A 7,500-nucleotide genomic window follows, 5' to 3' on the forward strand; every position below is an offset into this window, starting at 1 on the left:
TCCTACTAAAAAGCAGAATAGACCAATTGAATAACCAGCGCATAGATGATAAATACAGTAAAACTAACTTTAATTTTTTAGAGGCTCAGACACTAACGCTACAGCCACCAAAAAAAAGGTCAGGAAACTGAGTAACTTACGATCTACGGCTGAACTTATATCTACAATAACAGCCTACCTCTTTGAATTGCACATTGGAAGATTTCACCCACTGACCAATTTCCAAATAATCCACGTAAGCACCCTTGATAAAGTTTTACTCTGGAGTCGCATTAAAGAGACAGGGTGAATAATTCTAGCCGTTTATTCTCCAAATGGACAAAGCCATTGATATTCGTTTCGAGAGAACAATTTCTTTTCTCTCTCACTTTTAATCTCTCTCACTTTCAATCTCTCTCACTCCATTCTTCAACACCTTTTTGTTTCCCTACGAATTCAAAGGTAGGAAATATCTACCAGTTTCCTAGCATATCTTTCAAGCTAGTGATTGATATCTTAAGTGTATTTTTCTCAGATTTAGAGCTTTTTCTTAGATTCATTTTATACTTCTCCTAATAACTGAAAATTGATAGTTATTTCTCCTACATTGATTTAATTCTATTTAGTAATTGAATTTGAAAACTTTCCTTTAGTTATTTTTCACTTCTATAAGACACACCACCATGATCTCATTTTCTTTATAATACAATGGACTATAAGGATGGCATTATGAAAGGAGCAATAGAGGCTTTAACGAAGGGTGAGTTCTCATAAAAGTAACTTTATCAAGTGACAACACAGGTCTTTAAAGGCCCCAAGTGGTCACATAAGAGTGACAATTGCATGTGTATATTCTATGGCTTCTGTCAATAAGGCCGACATTGGCATAAAAAAATATACAATACAATAACAGAAGGATAGAGTTTAAATTAGTGTTACATTCAGTGGCTTTTGGGCGTAGAATTAGCTGTCGGTTTTAGTGTAGAAGAAAACGTAGATAGGGCATACTTCTTTATTTGTATGTATGTTGCTTGCTGCACGTGGATTACATGGTTCTCTTTCATAAAAGTCACGCATGCCTTAGAGGACAACCTGCCCTAGGGAATCATATTGTTGGTGGGTATTCTTGCAGGAGATACACAGGTTTTAGACGGTCAATGGTGATTCATTCATAATGATCACGAACATTGAAGAGGAAAGCTATCGGAATACGATGAACGACCAGGAATGGACCAGTCTAAGCCGGTGTAAGAGGTGGCTTGCAAATACCATTACTTATGAAGATGGGTGTTACGGTGTGTATGTTTTTCAGCATGTTCTGCTTTGATGGGGGCTTGTGAGTCTGATGACAGGGGAATCATTGGAGTGGTAACCAGTAAGAAATCCAGAGACAACCAAAGGGTCGACATACTTCATTTCTGCCTCTGAGAGATTCATAGTGTCCTTGGGAGTGGTCTTCAGTCTGTGGAGGACCCATAAAAGTTGTGGAAACCAGCTGGAGCCATTGCAGCTGAACATCAAAGCTGGTTTAAAGGTAGTAGTCTAATGTAGGGTGATCCTAAGTAGATACCCTAATGATGTCCACAATTGAGAGGGGAAAGTGGTACCTCTGTCCGAAGTAATGATTTGGGATGCCAAATCTTGTTATCCTTTTGAAAACTAAGGCAGCAGTACATGAGATAGATTTTGCATCTTACATGGGGATGATTTCAGACAGAGTGGAGCGATCGATTACTGTGAAAAGGTAATGTTGTCCTTTGTGACGTAGGTAGTGGCCAACCATGTCAACGTGAATGTAAGCAAAGCGGAGTGTCGATGGCACTTTTGAACTTTGACGTAGAGTATAAGCACAGACCCAATCATTGGCATCGTATCAATGTCATATGATTGGTGCAAGGGATGTTGGCGGCCATGTAACAATTGAAACACCTGTCGGCGCATGGTGGCAGATATCCACAGGCATGGCCTACAAATATTGACGTCACAGAGTAGGGGGTCGTTGGAGTCATCAGGGGCAACATCTTCCCAACGGGAGCTGTACAAGATGCCCTGCATATCTGGTAATTGTGATCTTTTCATTGGGCTTCTGCTATGTAATCCATTTCTAGGTGAAAGGTGGCCATTCTGTTTCTGGAAATGGTCTCAGTGAATGGATTCAGTTTACTAGGAATGTGTTGGATAATAAAGTTGTATTCAGAAATGGCAGAGATGTCAGCATTGACGGGTGAAACATGCGTCGGACTACCAAATGAGGCGTACGCAAGGGGCATGTGGATCGTGTGAACGACGCAAGACGGGCCTCCTAAAAAGTGACGGAGGTGATTTATACTGAAATACATCTCCAGTAGATCGCGGTCGGAGAGAGAGTAGCTGAATTCCGCCTGGGAAAGATTTCTACTGAAGAAGGGCCATGGGCGGGGCGATCCCTTGATGATTTGTTCGAGTACTACCCTTAAAACTACGTCACTGGTGTCTCTCGCACTGATATTAGAAAAACAGGTTTAAGCTTTCCATTACATATTTCATATTGTTAAAGCTTTTATGCCATTCTTATCTCGACCGTTTTGTATATGAGCGTATGATGTCGCGTTAATAAACCAGTCATGTCCAGCCCCTCTTTCTGGTAGGACCTAGTTGCAGTTTGCCACATCGGTGACCCCAAAGTGACCAATGTGGCAAATCACGACTAGGTCTTAACAGAAAGAATGGCTTATAAATGTGGAATCACAAGCTTATAAACAAGATGGGCGAGGATAACAATGGCATAAAAACTTTAACAATATGAAACATGCAATGGCAAGCTTAAAGAGAGAGAGAGAGAGAGAGAGAGAGAGAGAGAGAGAGAGAGAGAGAGAGAGAGAGAGAGAGAGCATTTACATCACAGTATATGCATTAAAATACAAAATTTTCCGTGTATTTATGATAAATAATATAACCCACAATGTATAAAAAAAAATGAAATCTATCTAGCTTTTAAGGGGACCATCTCCCTTCCTCTTCAGAAACAGTATGTATTGTTTTCTGAAGAGGAAGGGAGATGGTCCCTTCGAAAGCTAAATAAATTTCCTTTTTCATACATTGTGGGTTATTTCATTATCACAATATGAGTGTGTATGAAATACACATGCTTTACAATGTACTCAGACCATACACAGTATGTACTTGGACCATCCAAGTTAAACTGAAATAAGGTTATATCTAAATCATCCGACTGATGATTTGGTGATAGGTACAGTAGAGGGTTCCAGTATTACTCTTTTGGTATGAACATCCACTTTGAATTCCACCGTGGGTGAGCACCAAGACGGGCGAGTGTGGAACATAAAATAAAAATTCAAAATATGCTTCAACCTTTTTTATAGTTTATATATGAAATATCTTTTTTGATGTTGTTGTTGTTGTTCTTCTGTGTCTGCACTTTTTCCCACTTTTGCGTGGGGTCGATGTTTCTGGCCAGCGTTCTTCATCTAGCTCTGTCCAACACTTCATCACCGGTTAATCCCTTACAGTTTCTCAAATACTTTATTAATTGTTAATTATTTTTCATGTCGTTTATTTATCTTCTTCCTTTCCTCACTGGGCTATTTTTCCCTGTTTGATCCCTTGGGCTTATAGTATCTTGATTTTCAAACTATGGTTGTAGCTTAACTAATAAAAACAACAACAACAATAATGATAATAATAATAATTTGCATCGTGGATAGGGATATTTTCCCGGAGTAATAATAAACCTACTCAAAGTTATATTAAGCGTTTTATCATGATCCGTCTTTGTTAATTCATATCTGATGTATAGTACTATTCATTAAGGGCTCGATTTTTTTTCCACATAGCTTATCAACACAATATACTCAGAATCTTGCGACACAGAAGCAATGGCCTAGAAGACTTCAATATAATCTAGATTCTAGATGTAGATAACAATAATTCTTCTTCTTCTTCTTCTTCGTCTTCTTCTTTGTCTACATCTTTAACCACTTCTATGTGGGGTCGATGTTTCTGGTCAGCTTTCTCCATCTACCTCTGTCCCACACCTCATCACCGGTTAATCCCTTTGATCGAAGGTCATCCTTTAGATGCAGATAACAATGGTATTTTTTAATGTTTTCTTTCATTCATTGATTAAAGATCAAAGCGGCAAACCCTTGTCAAACACAGAGCTTTTATTTTCCAGCAGAAATTATCAAGATTTGGCAGGATTTCTATTTCAACAAGTTCTTTTCTTTTATTTACAAACGGTCTTCTTTTCTTCCACAAGTCTTCTACTGAGAAGATGGAAACATCTCAATGCTAAGGCTCTTGAAAATTGGTATATTTTAGTGTTTCCAAGATATATTTCCATCCAAGAACTATGAGTAATTCTCTCAAATGTCAAAGTTAGATTGAGAGAATGGAAAAAAATAGACTTATATGATAGGTTTCTTGGCAGGAGCATGGCACAGGCCTAGCTATGTTCACAGTCTTCAGCATTCGGCCAAACAAATGCTACCCCACTTTCCTTTCTTTTCGAGGCTCGTAAAGTTTAAAGTGATTTTGATACATCTAAACTTGATAATATTTTCTTTCTTTCAAATAATTTATTTTCAAGAGTTTATTACTTTTCATTTACTCTTCATTAAACTTTGATAGAGTAATAGAATACAAAAGAATTGCCTACTTTCAACATTATCTATGCGAACAAATATCAGCTTTCTGAAACTCGAATATGATCGATGGAAAAGTCACGAGTCACATTAGCGTTTCCAATTAATGAATTAATGGACACATTTGCTTAATGGCACCTTTTGATACTCAGAGGAGGGGGGATAAAGGATAGAATGTAATAGATAGAATAAATAAAAAGAAAAATGGTCATTTGCAGTTAATGCACTCTGGTAAAGTAGAAAATAACAAGAAAAAGTAACGCCAAAAGGGATTAAATGTTAGTAAACTCGAGGATAACTTTCATAGCATTATTTGAAAAAGCGAAGATAGATATTTAATCATATCGAAGAAAAAAAGTTTGTAAAAAAAAAATGGACATTATTAAAATCATTGCTATTTGAAATAATGAGTTTATGATTTGTTTCTGGCAAGTGATTCTGACCTGTCTATTAATTAGTCAAGTAATAAGAGGGTAGAGTTTAACATCATTAAAATCTGAACAATTTTCAAACACTTCAACCATAATAATCTATCTTTTTTTTTTAAATAGCCATTTACAACGACAAAATTGCATTTGAGACAACCATCTATCCCTGAATTGATTTAATGAGTAAAAAAGGTCATTGAGACTAATAAGACTTATACAAGTTTAAATATATATATATATATATATATATATATATATATATATATATATATATATATATATATATATATATATATATATATATATATATATATATATATATATATATCAAATATGTAGAGAGGAAGAGGGAGACACACATTTCTCTGAAGATTAGAAGTTTAAATGTCATCCTTTGTTGAGGACGATGAAAATAAGAGGACAAAGAATCGGTAAATATTATCATTATCATTACTTGCTAAGTTGCAACACTACTATGCATTTCAGGCAAAAAAATAGTGTGTTTTTCGTAAATATCTCCCTTACTAATTACTTTATCAGAATGGTACTTTGACACAGGACTCTATAGACCGCCCCCTAATTTTTTATACTTTAATGCACCGGCAAATCTCGTTAATTAAGGCATTTACTCTTGTCATAATAAAGCCCAAGTCACGTGAATCGGGTAAGTAGGTGAAGCAATTCGAATGCCTACACTCCCCCGTCCCTCCCATCTCCTTTCCTCCCTCTGTCTAAGACTCTCGACCCTCCTCCTGTCCCTCCAGTAACCCCCCTCTCCTAGTCTCTCCGGTGTCGCTTACTCTACCTTTTCTGTACCCTGTTATATTTGTTAATAACTGATAGAATTGATATGTTGGGTCCTTATTATAATTCTTATTAACATTTCATGATATTGTTGTATTTCATCCAACTTGATGAACCTGCCCTGACGGCTTCCTTCAACTGTGTAAAAATAATGAAACACGTTTACCAGAGGCAGGATTGATGGGCTTGACCCCCCTTGAAAGGTAAGAGTAAATGTAATCAAAGGTTATATAAGTTGACCGAAAATTTGTACGGTGTATTTGCTCACTTTACCATTAACAATCATAATTTGGGTATCTGCTATGGCTTGTGCCTAAGCAGTTTGTAGTCTCTGCGTTTGTTTTACTAAGGGAGTTTTCCCATCATATTCATGACTGGCATGTTAATTTGCCCCAGTAAAATCAGAAATGTATTTGCATTAAGTCTCCATTCCATATACAGAAAGGAGCAAGCTAACAATAAACTAAGTATTAGTCTTAACAGGTAGGAGAAACTTCAGGTTTATTGGACACACAATAACACAATGTGGCATAAGAAACACAACCATATTAATGAATAAGTAGATCTTAATATTTACCCTCTAATTTACTCCTTATATATATATATATATATATATATATATATATATATATATATATATATATATATTTATATATATATATATATATATATATATATATATATACACACAATATATGTATATATATATATATATATATATATGTGTGTGTGTGTGTGTGTGCGCGCGCGTGTGTAATTGTGAAATATCAATCCAACAAATTACGTAGTTTGTAGATTTTTCATCATAGTTTTAAATACTATAATCATTTGTGTCACAGCATAATTCTGTTTGTATTCTACAGCTTTTGTTTATTCCACACAAACCTTTCAAGGAGAATAAAGCCCATCAATCCTGCCTTTGGAAAACGAGTGTTTCATATTGTAAACACAGTTAAAAGAAGCCCTCGGGGCAGGTTCATCAAGTTGGATAAATAGGCTAAAGGCTATAAACTCCTTATACGCCCTGACGAAATACAACAATATCATAAAATGTTAATAAGAACTATAACAAGGATCCAGCATATCAATTCTATCAGTTATTAACAAATATAATAGTTTACAGAAAAGGTACAGTAAGCGACTAGGAGAGAATAGGAGAGGGGGTTATTGGAGGGATAGCAGGAGGGTCTAGACAGAGGGAGGAAAGGAGAGGGGAGGGATGGGGGAGTGTACGCATTCGAATTGCTTAACCTACTTACCCGATTCACGTAACTTGGGCTTTATTATGACAAGAGTAAATGCCTTAATTAACGAGATTTGACCGTACATTAAAGTATCGAAAATTGGGGTGAGGTCAATAGGGTGCTGTGTCAAAGTACCATTCTGATAAAGTAATTAGTATGGCAGATAATAAAGAAAAACACACTATTTTTTGCCTGAAATGCATAGTAGTTGGAAAAGCACGATGCTATAAGCCCAGGGGCTCCAACAGGGAAAATAGCCCATTGAGGAAAGGAAACACTAAAAAAATTAAATATTTCAAGAACGATAACAACATTAAAATAAATATTTCCTATATAAACTGTAAAAACTTCAACAAAGCAAGAGGGAGAGAAATAAGATAGAACAGTGTGCGTCAAGCAAGT

Source organism: Palaemon carinicauda, chromosome 7, assembly GCF_036898095.1.
Source record: "Palaemon carinicauda isolate YSFRI2023 chromosome 7, ASM3689809v2, whole genome shotgun sequence".
NCBI classification, from domain to species: domain Eukaryota; kingdom Metazoa; phylum Arthropoda; class Malacostraca; order Decapoda; family Palaemonidae; genus Palaemon; species Palaemon carinicauda.